This window comes from Uranotaenia lowii, chromosome 3 (genome assembly GCF_029784155.1).
Source record: "Uranotaenia lowii strain MFRU-FL chromosome 3, ASM2978415v1, whole genome shotgun sequence".
In the NCBI taxonomy this organism is placed as follows: Eukaryota; Metazoa; Arthropoda; class Insecta; order Diptera; family Culicidae; genus Uranotaenia; species Uranotaenia lowii.
Window position 1 is genome coordinate 105,733,883 of NC_073693.1, and position 17,410 is coordinate 105,751,292.

The 17,410-nt window shown below is 35.4% G+C and overlaps 2 protein-coding genes across 4 annotated transcripts in view; both read left to right on the forward strand.

Annotated features, from left to right (window-relative positions):
• Window positions 1-460: 460 nt before the first annotated feature.
• Window positions 461-17,410, forward strand: part of LOC129754530 (neurocalcin homolog) — a 424,186-nt gene continuing 407,236 nt past the window's right edge. Inside the window, exon 1 of one of the 3 annotated variants that reach the window (XM_055750660.1) lies at window positions 461-957. The gene's annotated coding sequence lies outside the window, so the exon portion shown is untranslated. Of the gene's footprint in view, window positions 958-1,046; window positions 1,532-1,582; window positions 1,737-17,410 lie in introns of those variants that run through there. The other 2 variants (XM_055750662.1, XM_055750661.1) reach the window with 2 other exon arrangements.
• The window catches only part of LOC129754532 (neuronal calcium sensor 2), a 364,232-nt gene continuing 357,223 nt past the window's right edge, over window positions 10,402-17,410 (forward strand). Inside the window, exon 1 of the mRNA XM_055750668.1 lies at window positions 10,402-10,653. The gene's annotated coding sequence lies outside the window, so the exon portion shown is untranslated. The remainder of the gene's footprint in view (window positions 10,654-17,410) is intronic.

Here is a 17,410-nt window from a genome sequence, read left to right on the forward strand (position 1 = left end):
GCATGGGAGAATTTACTACGTATGTGTGTAGCTCCTAAGATAGTTAAATGAAGAGGTAAAATATTGCACTTAAACTCAATCGACTGAACCGCGTAAACGTAGGGTCAAAACATGTTTGAAATTTCGAACGATATGTATCGGATTTGAAACATAATTAAGATTTTTGGAAAATTGAGGGATCTTGGGAAAATCTTCGATAAAAATACTAGGTACTAACCCATATGCAAGCAACGGAGTAACATACCTACCAATCTAGCTATCCTGAGTAGCTCCTGTATGGCCGCGCTTCTATTCTGATACGCGTGGAGAATCGAGCGTGGTTCTATCCAATTGGAATAACCGGGACGGGGCGCTATTGCCCTTTCGATGTCGAAAACCTGACTGACTGCGGCGAAAGTAAGCATGATGAAAAAATAAAAGCGACAGCAAACTGAAAAGAAGGGAAAATAACTTTTCTCTCTGTATGGGCGAGCAAGTTTGCTGCGGTACGTTCTTTGGCCAGGGTTCCTTCGATTTTGCTTGTTGGTCGGTGATTGAGCGAAGTTAAGCGATTTTCGGTCGTCTACTGGTGTCTAGTTATCGAGAATTGCGGTGCGTTCTGTTTCTATCGTGATCTTGTGATTTATTACCGTGTGATTAGTGTTTCGAGCCACGGGTTCCCCGGAAAGTCCAATTCGATCCCAAACGAGTCCTGCAAGGAGTCGGGTGCTGCGTGTCGATATTGGCCATCCATATAGTTTCCAATAAGAGCATCTGTGCAAGTCAGGAGCGAAAGAAAAAGAAAACCTTAGGGGAGGAAAAACAAAAAAAATTGACTAGAAATCGTCCAAGAAATTTGTCTTCGTGTTTTACGTGATCGCGATTTAAAGGTCTTAGCCTGCTAAAAAGGTGTCCTTCGAGTAGGTCCACTGATAAAGATTTCTCAAAAGACCTGACCCAAGAAGATTTATTGTCGTGGTTAGTATCCCTATAGAAATCCTATCGCCTAGCCCCGTATTGAAAAGATTCGATAAACCGTGAGTGAATCCCGAGTGGTGGTCAAATGCAGCTGTAATATTTTAGGGCAGCGGCAAATTTCGGCTAGTTTGCAATTTTATATCTGTTCCCTCTGCTGCTGCAGGAAAGATTATTTTAGTAAAGAAAATTCAGCCCTGTCTGTGACGTGTGCTAGCACTTAGTACATGTTCCCCCAGTGGAGGAAATTGGCGAAGATTCGCGTGCAACCCCAAAATAGTAACTAAATCCCGTGAACGAAGAAGAACGTAGCATATCAAAAGGCAGCGACGGTCGGGACGGAATTGTTCATCAGTAGCAATTATATTTTCATTTTCGCAAATCGTGTGACATCGTTCCCTTGCCGCCTGCCTGCCTCAACTCAAGTTAACCAGAAAATTGGATTGTGTGATTTGGTTGGTGCGATCTGCTGCTAAGTTCCAATCGGATTTGTGTGCCCTGTCTGGCCCAGGTGCTGCCTGCTATCATCAGACCAGAGCCAGAAAGCCAAGAAGAAAATCCTAATAGCAAAAGTGCGGTATGGATTTACACATTGCACACATCCCGAAAGATAGAAATATACACCTACTGCGGGGGTCCGATTAAAGTTGGGTTTAGTGTTTGTGTGCGTGCTTGCTCAGTGCCGTGCTGTTATGGCTGTTAAAAAGCTGTAAACGTGTGTGTAAAACCCATAAGAAAACAAGCAAGCAAGCAAGGACTTCCAACAGGATTCCCGGATTTTGGTGAGCTGACAGCTGAATGCTAAGAAGCCTGACTGGCTGGCGATGAAAGTGAAATGCAATGGAGGCTGCTGAATTCCTATGGAGGTTGCTGGATTCGAGACTTCTTTCTATATATTACGTCTAAACCCTTTTCTTTATTCTGTCATCTTTAAGTAAATCAGAAATCATCTTCGAGCTGAGACCCCTTAAGAAAATGACCTCTAATGGTTGCATTTAGTCTGAAAGTAGGGACATGGGTTCTCCCAAAAGATTTCGCGCTAGCTCTGGTTGTGTGTGGTACATTTGAGAGGCTCATACGGGAGTGAGCGAGACAGGCTGTCTTCGAGAAGCAGCTATATAGATATCCTTTCGTATTCGTTCTACCTCAGGTTAGGTTTGTGCAACCCCCTGGCAACTTGACGTTTCCCATACTAATCGCGTGTGCCCAGTTTTTCTGGTTCTCTGGTTCTGTCAAAATCTCATTTTCACTCAACAAACATATAGAAAGGGTGGATAATGAAATGTTCGACAAATTAAGGTTTCAAAAATATTTTTTTTTATTGAAAAAAAAAAGTTTTTAAAAACAATTATTAAGAATCACCAGCGGAAAAGGAATTGATGTTTAAAGAAAAACACGATAATATGGGCAAAAAAGTCAGCGTTTCAAATGGCTTTTATTTATGAAATACACAAGCTAATTTTAATTCAAAAATCTTTGTAATTGGTTTTTGGTTTGGTAAATTTTAAAACAACATTTTATTCATTTCTAAACAATATTAACTTTGTAAGTTTTTTTCGAAGAGATTCTTTAGAATCATTATGTTGCTTAGCGAAGGACTCCATCCGAAACTTCAAATAAAAATCAACACATAATTTCAACAACAAGTTTCGATAGTTAACTAAAGCATCCAAAATGTGTTCGGCTAATCCTCTAAAAACATCCCGTGCATCATTCGAAATCCGTGTCAGAGTTCTAATTATTATGATATCATAATAGTATGCTAAGTTTATACTTTGATGATTTTGTTCTACAATTTTTACCTCCAACTCGGTTATTCTGCACACCTTTAACACATCGGCATTAACTTCTAATCTGCCAATAAAACTATAGAAAAGTTCATTTCTGCAATCTTAACATTTGATGCTACGTACTTATTTTTTTTAATTAAACTTGCCGAAATTTCACTTGTGCAAATGCAAAGCCATCACCTCAACTCGTTTCCGCTTTCATTCTCAGTGTTTACTATCTCAACATTTTTGTTAAACTAATATTTCATAACATTCAGCTGGATAAAATTTTACCGTAATAAACTTAAGGAAATAGCGGAACTATTTTAAACCGCGTTATGTTTAACGAAAGAAATTCATAACTCTATCTGGTGACGCCTTGTAACAAAAACACAACGGATTCGGATAAAAGATAACCATTTTGTAATCTTTGCTATAAACAGAAATTTTAATAAGTTGGAACCGAGAATGGAACTCAAATAGATTGAAATAAAATTACTAATTTCATTGACAACTATTTTAAAATTTAATTATAAAGTTATTTATTTTTCTTTTTTGCACCACTTTTGATTATGTGCCCTTTTCAAATGGTATTTCGTCAGTTGAATTGCATCCAAGGATGCCGAAACAAAATCAAGTGGTTTCAATGGAAAATGAACGTTGCCGCTGCTAGGGACGACCCAGGATGCCTGTAAACAAACGCGACTAGTGCGACATCTACAATTTTTAAGACGACACAACAAACTCGACTTAACTGTCAAGTTGCCAGGGGGTTGGGTTTGTGCGAGTGTGAGCGAGAGAGCTAGATCAAATACACCTAAACCTTAACCCAGCCAAGTAGTAGCAAAAGCATGGTAGCAAAATAAAAATGAGAAAACCTCTGCTGCTGGCTTGCTGAATATGTGTGCGTGAGATGGGGTTCCGTTTTGTTGTTGTTGCTGCTACTTTGTTGTCAAATTGACTTTCTATCTCGGTCGGTGTTGTTTTTGTTTTGCTGATATGCCGCAGCAAGCACTGCTCGCTAGCTCAGTCAGAAGTGCTGTTCGTTTGTTTTGATTAAAGCTTTGGCAGAGGCCAAATGGTTCTACAAAAGGCCAGGTTTAACTTGTTGTCAGGCTACCTGGTTTTAAGCGAAGTGATAAATTTTCTTCCGGAATTCCTGTTTCAGATGCCGCTAAGGTTCAAAGTTTACTAAGTTTGATTCTTACTGGAATTCTAACTTGAATTTCTCTTTGGGATGTCTAATCAGAAAGCTTGATATCGTAACCACTAGACAATATGGGATAACCTAAGTCATGTTAAGGGGTCGTGAAGATATCACGTGGGCAGAAGGTCTTAGGGAAGAATGCCACAATGTGGTAAATTCCTGGAAAAAAAAAGTTTGGAAATGGGGTTTTAAGAGATGCTCTTCTAGAACTAAGGAATTTGATATTTGAGCTGTAATACCTAATCAAACTACTTACTTTCTTCATTAAAACGACGAGAAATGATGAAACAAACATTCGGGGTTTATTTTGAATCACAAAAAAACAGGTTGGTATTCAAAATCTTAGATTTTTTTTCAGTAAATCACACTTTTCAATTTAAAATCGTGGATGGCAGTACTATCTTGAAGTTAAAACCAAATAAAGTCTCAATATTGATTTTCCAGGTTTATTTAGGCCCATATTCACCATTTCGAAGAAGTTTTCCAACGCAGTTTTAATGGAGTTCACGCTGCAGAAAGCTTTTTCGGATTTACAAAAAATCACCAGAACAAGAATATACCACCGCCAAAATTCCTGTTCATCTCAACTTCCGATTCAATTGCAAATCATAGCCGTCTGGTCCATCAAGCTCCATCGTAAAGTACAACATTATTCTGATTATCGGTCCAAGAAATTCACTTTTTACTGACCTTGATGCAATTGTTATTTTTTTATTTCGTGATCTTAGAATTTCCAAGGTGTTCACATGGTCCCAAGTACTTATTTCTTGACCAAAATCATCCAGCGCACCTTAATTAATCCCGGATATTCGAAAACGCATAGATTCGGTTCGGTTCGGTTTAATTCAAGGATAGAGAAATAGTGTTAGACTATTTAAAAACATTAGTATTTCTAAAAAAAAACAGGCTTCAATGTTTTTTGGATACAAATTCAGCCTCAAATCTATTTTTCATCATTTTGCATCATAATAATAAATGTTAATGAAGAAATCAAGCAGTTTGATAAAGTATTATAGCTCAAATATAAAATTCCTTAACGCTAGAGGAGCATCTCTTAAAACCCCATTTTAATACCGGGTAGTGGTACCACTGACCATACTGACTGGACATTCGATTTCGTTTTCTGGATAATTTTTCCAACAGTACGCAATGTCGATTCCAGAGTGCGCATCGATCGATTTGAAGAAATGCTATCCCAGTTAGGAAATGCCACCCAACTTTAAAAATAAAACGCGCAATTTCTACGATAAAATCGGGCTAAACACTTTTCCTACAGGGCATTTTTCGTCAAATTTTTCAGGTTCGCCACCTGCCGTCGGTATTGCGAACTTGCAAAATCTGACAACAAAAAATTAGACAGAAAATGGTTGAATTTTTGTTCTAAGTGTCATGTCAGTGTGGTCAGTGGTGGTACTGTTCTTATTTCGTACCCTTTTTTTGGTCCTCAACGTCAACTGCTACGACCAAAAAAAGACTTATACTTGCTTTATCCGTTAAACAATTCAAAACAAATTGTAGAAGAAAATTTTGGTGATTTACAATCATTCATATTTTAACAAGCAAAACACATAATGGTAATATTCTTATTTTGGCCACTGTATATCCAAAAAAGTACTGAAAGTCAAAAATTCTCAACCCCTTTGGTTAAGCATTTTTTAAATTGCCAAATTGTTTTCCTTATCTATAAAGTTTTTCGTAGAACAGAATTGGTTTGAATTCTAAAACTAAGCTTCTGTGTATTTTTTAGCGAAAAAGAATTCGGAGATTCAAAAATAATTCAGAACATTCGAAATTTTTAACGCAATAAATCAGGTGAGCTCTAGTAAAAAAAGAAACGTTGAAAATGGAATAATAAGCGTCATCTAACTTGAAAGTTTTTTAATAGTCCAAAAACAAAAAGTAGCAGCAAACGAGTGTGCAGTTTTGGTTGTAGTCTCTTCGAAAAAGTGAGTGGTGGTTGAGCGATGTTGATTCAATCTGTTTTAATTTACCTGCTAGCACTTTTGTCAACCTTTTTATTTATTTGTTTTTATCCATTGGAATTTTAAACGTCTGTTTCGAATAGTTTGCATTTTCAGAGTATTGTTGTCGGTACCCTCTGCTGAAGTAATTTGAGAGAGTATGAGAAAAAATTGAGGTGGGAGCAAACGGAGCCACGTGGAATGCAAGGATGTGTGCAATAAATCCGAGTGTGGGTGGAGTTGATGAGCATTATTTCTTGTTTTTCTTTTCCTTTTTCGAGGTAGAAAACGGGCTAGCGCTTCCGTTTCCCTTCTACTAAGTTGAGTAGGATGGTTATTGGTGTGTTACTAGACTATGGGTCACAGCCAACTAGGGGGGGGGGAAGAGGGTCATGAAAATATGGCACTATTATAAATGGGGAATTCCTCCTGCAAACGATGATGATAAGGAGAAGCTCGCACAGGTGTGAATGGATCGCGCTGGTAGAAAAACATTGCATATGGAAAACTACGAAGGTATTTTTCCGCCCCGGATAGGATAGATCAGCTCAAGCGTGGGAAAGGCTCTGTGGTTTGGTTTCGGAAAGATAAAGCTTGAAAAACGTGACTAGGATAGATAACAAGAAAGTTTTTGTTTTCGAAGGAATCAGAATCGAGGTGGGATAGGTTTGGGAATTAATTTATGAGCTTTCTTCATTCCACTCATGTTAGAATTACAATTCACACCCTTTTTCATCATTTGGTTATCAACAATAAAAAGGAAGGTTAAAGGGATTTTAAGTTGCCACCATGTTCGTTTTTTTACAACTGATCAATGCTTCGAAATTGAAATAAATTCGATTAACACTCGATGGGAACCAAAATTGAAATAAGATACTGACTATGTCTCGATACAATTCATACTCTGAACCAATATTTTGGAGTCACAAAAACGATTTTTTACAAACAACATGGACATCAAATTCAAAAATAATAACGAATCCAGAAGGTGTTCCCTAAGGTAGTGGTTTAAGTCCAGTAATGTTTATGTTTTATGATATTTAAGACTTTTTTAAATTTATCACTTTAAAAATGTTATAATATATAATACAACATAAATATTATTGGACTTAAATTACTGCCTTAGGTAACACCTCCTGGATTCATTATACTTCTAGAATTAATTTTAATGTCGGTGTTGTTTGTAAAAATTACTTTCTTGTAACTTCAAAATATTGGTTCAGAGTATAAATTGTGCGCGAAGCAGTCAGTGTCTAGTTTCGCATTTGATTTCCATCGGGAGTTATTGCAACTTGGTGACATAGAAAGTATGGACACATGAAGGAAGTAGTAAATGTCAAGTGGAACGCTCCCACTGCTCGCAAAAATGTCAACCATATGGAGCTGTTTTCACGAATTTCTGAATCGATGACCGACAGCAGCCAATGAATAGACGATGTCGAAATTCATTTTCTTGAAAATCTATTATTTTAAATTTAGTTGACGCTTGAATCTATCTTGGCACAAAACATAGTTGAAATTTACATGTTTATGGTGGATTATTTAAATTTCTGCAATCGACAAAAAATTGTTTTTTTTTTTAATTTTTAAACTGAAATGAATGACATGTATCAAACATCTAGTTCCTTCGGAATCGACTCAAAATTTTCTGCAGTGAATTCTTCCAGCTAGCTTTGAATTGGCGCTTTGCCCAATCCGGTAGCAGTACATCCGTACTCGGGGGAAATTCGAGAATTTCAACGGATTATGAGTAGTTTTTCTGTTTGTTTATTTTGGCTTTAACATCCACTGCAGTCGTTAGTGCTGTTGTAGATGTCATTTGTGATTGTGTCTCGAATGGACATTTTTTGATGCATCAGGGTAATTCGCAGTTTCTTAAAAATATTTTACTGCTCATTTACTGCGGCATAATTAAGATTCGATGTTCTAGCTTTGCGTTACTAATTGACCATTAAATTAAAAGCATGTTGTTAAGGTAGTTTCGGTTCTGACGAAGGATGGAGTAGAAAAGCACATTTTTTGTAGAAACTCTCCTTTTTCCGATAAGTAAGATGAAGTGAAACGAAAAAGCGCAGACGTAAAATCTTGTTTCCTAGATTTTTTAAGATTGTTCCGGCTCTGATGAATAAAACAGAGCGAATGGAAGAGCAAGACAAAAATGCCTTATGCTAAGGTTGTTTCGACTCCAGTAAATAAGACGGAGCTACTGAAAAAACATATTTAAGTTGGAAATGATGTAACTAAGATTAGTTCAAAATTTTTCCGGCTCCGGTAAAAAAGACCGAGTGGTTGAAAAATACAGATCTGAAACAGTTTAGAGGTTGTTCGTGCTCCGGTGGATAAGACGGAGTGGCTGGAAAATAAATAATATAGAGTGACTGAAAAAAGCAACGAATTTGAAAAGCATTTGCTAAGATTTAGTTGAGATTGTTCCTGCCACGGCAATTAAGACAGACTGACTGGAAAACATTTAAAAAGACGAAGTGGCTGGAAAACCGTATACCAAAAATCCTGTTACTTAGATTTTTTTTAACATTATTATGACTCCGGTAAATAAGACGGAGTGGCTCGAAAAGCACAGATCTGAACGTCTGCTGTTGAATTAATGAAAAATGACTTGAACATTATTCAAGAACATTGTTTTTGCCCTATTACTTAGAAGTAGAAGAGCGGAGTCTTCCGATACATGCTTATTCAACAGATTTGATAAAATTACTTCAATTTTTTTTTGTCTTGTGCCTTATTTCATATTTTGAATTATATTGATTATATTGTTCGTACAAATCCGCTATTTTTTAAAGTGTAAGGGGAGTCTCTTAATATAATGAATTATTTTTTAATGTCCTTACTTACTAGTCTAACAAATTTGATAAATACCACTTCAAAAATTTTCAATTTGTGTAATATTACAAGTTGTTTTTGTGTGAAAAATTTGATGAAAATTATATAAAAATTGCTCGAGATTTTTCTTAAATTTTAAGTTGATTTCGTATCGGAGTCCCTCCCCCGTTTTTGAAGTGGAAGGGTTCTTGCTATGCCAATGTACTTAATAAACTCTTTATGTCAAATCTGGCTCATGTATCAAAGTTTCTCTGTCTCCTTTTAGTAAGAGGAGTCTTCCAATACAGACTTCAAGTTTGTTCAAGTTGTGCCTTATTTTAATTTGCTGTTGATGGAAGTTACCTTTCACATTTGCATGTACGTACATACATCAAATTTGATGGATCACTTGAAATTTGTTGTATTGTTGAATTATATCATGCTTTATGTTGAATTTGTATGGGAATCACCCCCCCCCCCTCTCTTTTGAGAAGGGAGAGTGTTGTATTAAATTTTTCTCGTTATGCAAAACTGGCTCATGTATCAAATTTCATGATAAAGTAGTTGGTTGTGTAGATTTTCTACGAGACACAGTTTTTCTAAGAAAAATGGAGAGTACGAGCGCGTTCCTTAAGAAAGTGTTGTAGGTCCAATATATTTTAACATATTTTCTGATGATATTTTCAATCAATAATCGATTTATTTGTACTAGAATTTATTGTGATTCATTGACTGTTTCTGGAATGATCTTGATGCTTCTTCCAAATCAATCATAATCATAATGAATCATAATGTTACTTCAATGTTATGTCTGTAAACAATTTGTATTCTTCAACCATATTGCAAACTCAAACCTTTATCTGATAAATGCTTCAAGATCAAAACTTTCCACATTTTCTGCAGTCCGCAATCTATTTTCGGATCAAATTTGCAGAAAAGGCGTGAGTTATATTTTTCTGCATGCAATTTAAGTCCCATCGTCCCCTTACCCCACATTCACCGGCCCAACCTGCGATGCCGGACTGACACTTGAGGGCCGGCGGCATCCTTCGACGGCACCAATAATAATAATAAGTAAGAGAACATGGTGATGCGACAAGATTTTTTCCGTACACCCGACCAATTAAAATTCCTGGCAAGTAAGTGTGTTGTACAAAAGTATACAACAGCCCCCAAACCAAACTGAACCAAACCCAAAAACCAAAAAAAAAACTGGTCGTTCTCTCTGCGTTTACGATGGATGAAAACAGAAAATCTTGATTAAATTCTGGTACATAGGAAGACTTTTGGTTGTTTGGTTTTTTTCTGCTTCCTGCTCCTTCGACTTCTGAATTGTGTGTGCCTTTGCTGCTGACACTACTGACTGAAGAGAGGAGGAATGTGTTTCATCGATTTTTTCTTTCTATTTTTTCCGCCGAAGTATGTCGGATGGTGATTTTCCCAGAATTTATATTGGTGAAATTCTATTGTTCCCAGTATTGGCTCAAGTGCGCCCTGCACCCTAAACCCCCCCAATTTCGATTCTGGTTCCAAATAGATAGCCAGGCACAAGATTGTAGCTTTTGAAAAAATAAAAAAGATAAAGATAATGTACAGCTAGCAAGAGCTAGCTTAGGAAAGGTCAAAGGACCGGAAGGGGATATGCGTTGTTGTCGTTGTTGTGTATAGAGGGTAGATTTAAGTAATCCGAAGAAGAAATAAAAATCGACAGTTCCTCGCGTGTCGGAAGACCCGCGTCGTCGTCGCTGCTCGAGTCATGTTTTGCCATCTATCGTCCTTCGCCAGTCGTCCATAAGCTTTTCCTCCGGTCCACGTGGGATTTCCATTTACGCTATCATGTGAAGAAGAAAACGGAACCAGCAGCGGAAGCAGAAAAGCAGAGAAGAACAAACGTGTCGCATGTCGCTTGAACCCTAATGGCTGAAATTTGGAAGCATTTAAGGTGAGTAATAAACATTGTTTTATTTTTTTTCTATATTGATTTAAATTTTATAATAAATCTTTATCAAATAATCTTTAAAAATATTTTACAAAGCTCAAAAAAGTTTGTTACAAACCTTTTTTTAATCACGGGTTTTTCTTTTCCAAAACTGTCTTAAAACTAAGCAAGAATGTGAACTTGATCACATACAGTCTGTTACATAAGAGCGTAGTTACTGTTTCTAGAAAATTAAAATGCCCATTTATGAAATTCTTTTTACTATTGATTTATTTTATCAAAAAATTATTAGCAGGTTCAATCACCCTCAGCATTAATAATAGTTTGACATCTTCGTGGCATACTTTGGACAAGATTTTGCGCATATTCTTCTGGGAACGATTTTGTGAATCCGGTGGACAAGCTGCTTCAAATTCCAGGGTAGATTCTTTTCTATTTTCATCTTCATTTGAGCCCAAACGTTTTCAATAGAATGGAAGCGTTGCCGAATTCGGGTGATGGTTTTGCATTATTACCAGAGGGATGCAGCTAAAATTTCATCCAATTTTTGACAGATCTTACGGGTTTTTCTTAAGACCCGACTGAGACGGCCAATCCAAAGTAAAAACCCTTGGGGTGCGAACACAAAAAAACTGCTTCAAAGCGCGAAGCGTACGCGGTTCTCTTTTTAGAAGAATGCTGAAAACGTTTTGAAAACAGTGATCAGCTGATTAATTTTCAACGAAGCATGAAGGACAATGCTGCCCCCTGTGTGAAAAAAAAAACAATATTTTACTTTACTTATCGCAAGTAATTGTTACTACATGGAAAATAAATAAAAGGTAAAATTCACCGAGAAGCATAGGTGATATTTTTCCACCCATCTATCGAGATAAATTTTACCTTTTTTTCCATTCACCTACGAAAAAAGTGAATTGTAGGGGAGAGTGGGGTATCTTGGGCCACTTTTTTCTTTGCTTCATAACTTTTTTTATTATAAAAGATAAAAAGAAAAAAAAATATTGAAAGGTTTTCTACATTTTTAAGATATCATTAGGCATTTCCTGGTTATTTTTTAAATACATAAATTTTCCGAGTTCTGACTGTTTAAAAAAATCATTTTTTTTAAATTTTGAAAAACTGTGGAGAAACGTGGGCCACCAAATCCAAATTGACTAGATAACGTGCAAAGTTTATGAGTTGACCCAAAACTGAAATTTCATAATTCATTTAGTTATTTTTTCGTCTCTATCACATTGGAAAAAATGGACAAAATATTTTTCACAACTCTTTATTTGGCATGAGAAAACTTTGCAGGCAGGAAAAACGTATTTTAAGTTCAAAATGTGTATAAAAACACCAAAGCTGTGATTTGAAAATTGGTTGCGTTTGTGTGACTTATTCAGGTTTCATCAAAAAATTCTTTTCCACGTGAAAGAGCATGACAAAACTAAGATCAGAAGCGTATGAGCTTATTTTTGTTATGTACTTTAGGTCTCCCACGGATGCAATTTTGCGGGTGCTTGTTTAATTATGTAAGTACCATTTTCTAGACTAGTTTATAAAAAGAAACATATGATACGTACATAAGTCAACAACATATATATATATATATATATATATATATATATATATATATATATATATATATATATATATATATATATATATATATATATATATATATATATATATATAAATGGATCCTCCTTTATTAGCACATTCATGCCCTTTTCAGTTCGAGCCAACTTTGTTTATCTGTAACATTAACAAGAATCCTCAATAGAAGCTAGCAGAACTAAATAACATTTAAAGCTATATTTACCATTTTGTTCTGATTCTTGCATATTTCGCACCATTTCAAAACTTGTTTCTTGATAAAAAAAACTGATTAGCTGCCATAAACGGCTCCGGCAAACAGGTAAAAGTTTTTTTTATTTACCTGTTTACTAGGTAAATTGGGCCTTTTTCCAGCTCAATTTAGGTAGAATTCACCGCGCCACGAGGAAAGACTTACCTCGAAGAGGTAGAAGGTACCTTTTTTAGGATTTCTCTTTTTTCTAGATGAATTGTACCTTTTTACTCAGCTCAGTTCATGTAAACTTCACCTCGCTACGAGGTAAGATTTACCTTTTTCAGATAATTTTTTTTTCTCGGTTATTTGTACTTTTTTCTAGTTCGATTCAGGAAAACTTTACTTCGCTGTGAGATGAGTTTTACCACTTTTACCTCGAAGAGGTAGAAGTTACCTTTTTATGATTTCACGAGCGTTTACTTTTTTATCTCGGTATATTTTACCTTTTAATTATTTTCCGCGTACACTCTTATGTAACAGATTGTATACATTAGAATTCCAATGGCTGTATGGAAAACTTCCATCATCAAATTTCGAAACGTAAAAAAATTTCGATTGGTCGAAAAAAAAAGGTTTGAAATTAGCAAATGGAGATTTTAGTTCTGAATATTATTAAAAATATTTTCTAGTAACTTTCATTACGATGACATCTCAGGTAGAAAATAGAACAGAACAGCTATGATGGACCCTACTGTGAATAAAAAAATGTCCGTACAGCAGTACTTATAAGTTATAAGTTATACCACAGATGGACAGATGTACAAGCTCTAACAAAAAATCTTCAGAAACTTGTGTAAAATTTCCAGTGCTCTCTTTTAAAGAAGACGTTAAAAAATGACGAAAAACAGTGCTATCTATTGCTAGATTTGTAATTAGATTAACCACGAACAACTTTAAGCTGAGAAAAATAGCATCATCATCATATTTTCACTAGAGAGACTGACGAAATAACAAACAGATGTACAAGCTTGAATTAAAAATTCCAGAAACCAGTGCAAAATTTCAAATGCTATTATTCAAACAAGCCGAATTGACTTTAGAAGTACTACATTCTTGGAAGAGCGCAATTGTATATGATCTCAAAAATAAATAAACTAACATCGGAGTAGAATGGACGGCTTTATCTTGATTCTAAAGAGACTAACTAATAACTTTGAACAAGCCAGACGAATCAGTTATTTCATCCAGTTTAGCTTAAAATTAACAATCAAACGAAGCAATACCGATTAAAGGCTTCTCTGAGCGTGCATTTTCACGCATCATATCTGATTCTATTATACCAGTTTGAAGTAATTAGAAAATCAGTTTTAAGCTTAAAACTTCAACATCAATTTGCTCGAAACTCGTCGAATAGTAGTACGACATTTGCATAACTGACTAATAGTTAGTTATTTTGTTTTGTTTACATTGTACTTTCTTCTTGATAGTTCCCTCTAGTGTCCTTGGAGACATCTGGTGGCACAACCAAAAAACTCAAAAACTTAGCTTGTACATCTGTTCATCTGTGGTTATATCACCAAAACTATCATAACGGACACTTTTTATGCTATAATGGTGCCAAAATTTCTAATTTTTAGGGATTAGAATTCTTTATTTCTAATGCTAATTCCGAATTTGAGCTAATTCGGAAGATTTCCTGTGTTTTGCGATAAGTTTTTGTGAAAAGAAGTTCATTTTTCTTAATTCTTGAATGAATAAAAATTGATACAATTGTCAGTTTAGGAGGTAAAAAAGCTGCCGACCGGTAAAGTTAACAAAATATGGTGGTCAAATCGTGCGCAAAACATTTGGACCACTAGTGGGTAGATATTTTGAAAAATTTTGTAATGGATTGCAAAACGAAATCTTGACTGGACCCGTGGCAGGTTTCCAGCCAGGAATTTTTTTGTTGATAACTCTCGCCAAGGTGTTCATAGTATACATTGTAGATGGCGCACGTGATGCCCAGAAATGAAAATTGAAAAACTATTTCTGTGAAAGCTATCAGGTTATTCGCCACAGCCTGTGGCATAGTGGATAGCCGTCAAGTCTTCTAAGCCAGCGGGCATAAGATCGAATCCCAATCACGGTATACATATTACACTTTCTGTGGGTTGGGGTTTTAGCATTTGTGAGATGCTAGCCGAAAGATGTACGCTTAGAGTTAAGAAATAGAAACGAATCTCTTCGAGGAAACATCAAGTTTCATTGAGATCCTGTAAGTGTTTGTGTTCGTTTTTTAAAAGAAAAAAAAAGACCACATGACAGAACGTCACAAAAATTTGCTCATCTACACATTACATAACTAGGCAGATTCACTGAAAATTTATCAATTTCCATCTATGCATTCAAAAGTTATTCACAAAAGAGAGTGTTGCATTTTTTCGAATACACTCATTAGGGTTTTTTTTTTTAAATTTAGGTGGTTGGTTTTAAACACATTCAAATGATCTTGTCTTATACTAGCGCTAGATAAAACCAGAGAAAATTGAAATCAACATGTTTCGAACATCATCCTGAAACTTGACACCTAAAAATCAGGAAATAATTTTCTCCGATCAAATTTGAAATACAATTTTACTGAGACTTTTAATCTTTCCATTGAAATATTTATAAACCAAAAGAATTTAACAAGTACAGTCAAAGTAATTCAAGAAGTGCGCAACTATTTTTTAAAAGTTTGGTTTTTTTCTACAAGTGTTACAATTGTTATATGTTACGAAAATTTACAATTAAACAAAAATTGTTTGAAACTTAAGATATTCCAATAAAATAGGACAAGATCATAAAAATGTGTTTGAAACCAACGACCCAAATTTAATAAAACGTTAATTTATATAGACAGTGGATCGCTTGAAATTTCAGTTGAAAATCTTTTTTTTTTTTTTTGCAAGAACTTATTGCATATTATCGAAAATTCCTCGAATAAGCTTAAATTTGGCATGAATATTAGAAATCACATAAATTTTGGTTGTGATCTGATGAAAAATGGGGAAGTTGTTCAGGGAAATTGGATGAGAAGAGGTAGTCTTTTTTATTGCTTTTGCAATTTCAGTGGAAAAACAGAAGTGAAGTCATTTTATACACATTGTCTAACTTATAAACCCATTCATTTAATTTTCCGTCGGTGGACCGTAATGGCCACCTTAAGGAAAACGATTATTTAACCATAGAGAACAGCTTTAATACGTGCATGACATCATTGTTTCGTGTTCAGACACTCAAATAGTCTATTGCCTAATTGGATGAAACTTGAAAAAGAAGATAAAAACGTTTAAAAATGCATTTTAAAATTTTTTGCCGAAAGCTGAAAACCAGTCACTGTAGGGGCATAATGAGAACCCCCCCTGGGGCAGTATAAGCATCATTAATCAAGGCAAGATGAGCGTTTTCTGCCGTAGCGAATTCGACTCGATGAAGTCAGCTGAATAATAGAGCTACAGCTTGACATGTTTTATCTGTCGATTTGGCCTATTGGTAAGGTGTCGGAGAGGTAATCAGTAGATTCGAGTTCGATTCCTGGTCAAGGTGATTTTTTTTTCATTTATCATTCATCAAAAAAAGCGATAACAAAATGATCTATGTCTGTTTGTAGAATTCAAACAATAAACACATGCTCAAACATTTTTTTTGTTTCGATTATAGTCGTTTTACCATCCATACATTATGTTTTTGGTGTTTTGTTTGACGGATGATGCTACTAGCCGTATAATGTAACAATCAAAAGAATCAATCATGAATGGTATGTGAAAAAATAATCCCCTCGAACAGGAATCGAACTCGAGTCTACTGATTACCTCTCCGACACCTCACCAATAGGCCAGATCGACAGATGAAACATGTCAAGCTGTAGCTCTATTATTCAGTTGACTTCATCGAGTTGAATTCGCTGCTAGATTATACGGCAGAAAACGCTCATCTTGCTCTGATTAAAAGTGCTATGTTCACCCCAGGTCAACAAATTTTAGTAAAAACGCGTTTTAAAATTGATTAAAGTGAAAAATCAAAAATTTTATGATTGTGAAAATTGAGAAACAATGTGTATATCATGTTGCAGTGCGTACATTTCAGATCAAGATGATTTAAAGGTCATAAAAGCTTATTTGGTGGTGTTCAAAAATTATAATATTTTCGTCACTTGAGAACCTAGCTGGTTATTATTTAATATTTCTGTAAAGATGAAAAGGATATTTCTTTTTTGGTGAAAAATTAATACTATAGGTAGTATAAAACAAATCCTCATGAACATTTGTTTAAGAAAATACGTACTTTTGTAGAAAAAAGGAGTGCTTATTATGCCCTGGGTGCTCGTTATGCCCTTATCTCCCCTAAGTCTTCAAAAAATTAAAGCAAGTTCACCTCATTATCTTCCAAATCAGCTTTCTAGTTAAACAATACGTTGTTGGACAAGAGAGATACGCGTGAAATAAAAATGCATGTTTTAGAAGACTTATCCAAAACTTTTGGCCGTTACACCATACTGCGGAGTGATCCCAATTTTTTTTTTGAAATAATATACATAATTAGAACGTCAATTGAGAAAAACATTGACTACTTGATGTACTTAGAAAGTTGTGATATTACACCACACGACGTATACACATTGTGTACATTATTCAGATGTATTAATGCAACAGAAAGCTTTAATACTACATCATCTTTAGATTTTACCTCGTCCATCGTTACATGCTCCGCTGTGTACAGCGGAGCGGAGATTGCAGGTTCGAGTCCTGCCGGTGAGCCGTTGTATCTTTTTCTAAAAATTCATGATATTTACGGCTTATGTTCTTTCGTTCTTTGATAGCATGTTTCTCTAATTCTTTCCATCACCTACGAAAATGCTGTGTACAGCCTCGCCCACGTCTCACTTTTCACGTATCATGTCTCACGTCTCATGTTCCACTTCTAACTTCTTATGTCTCACTTCTCACTTATCACATATCACTT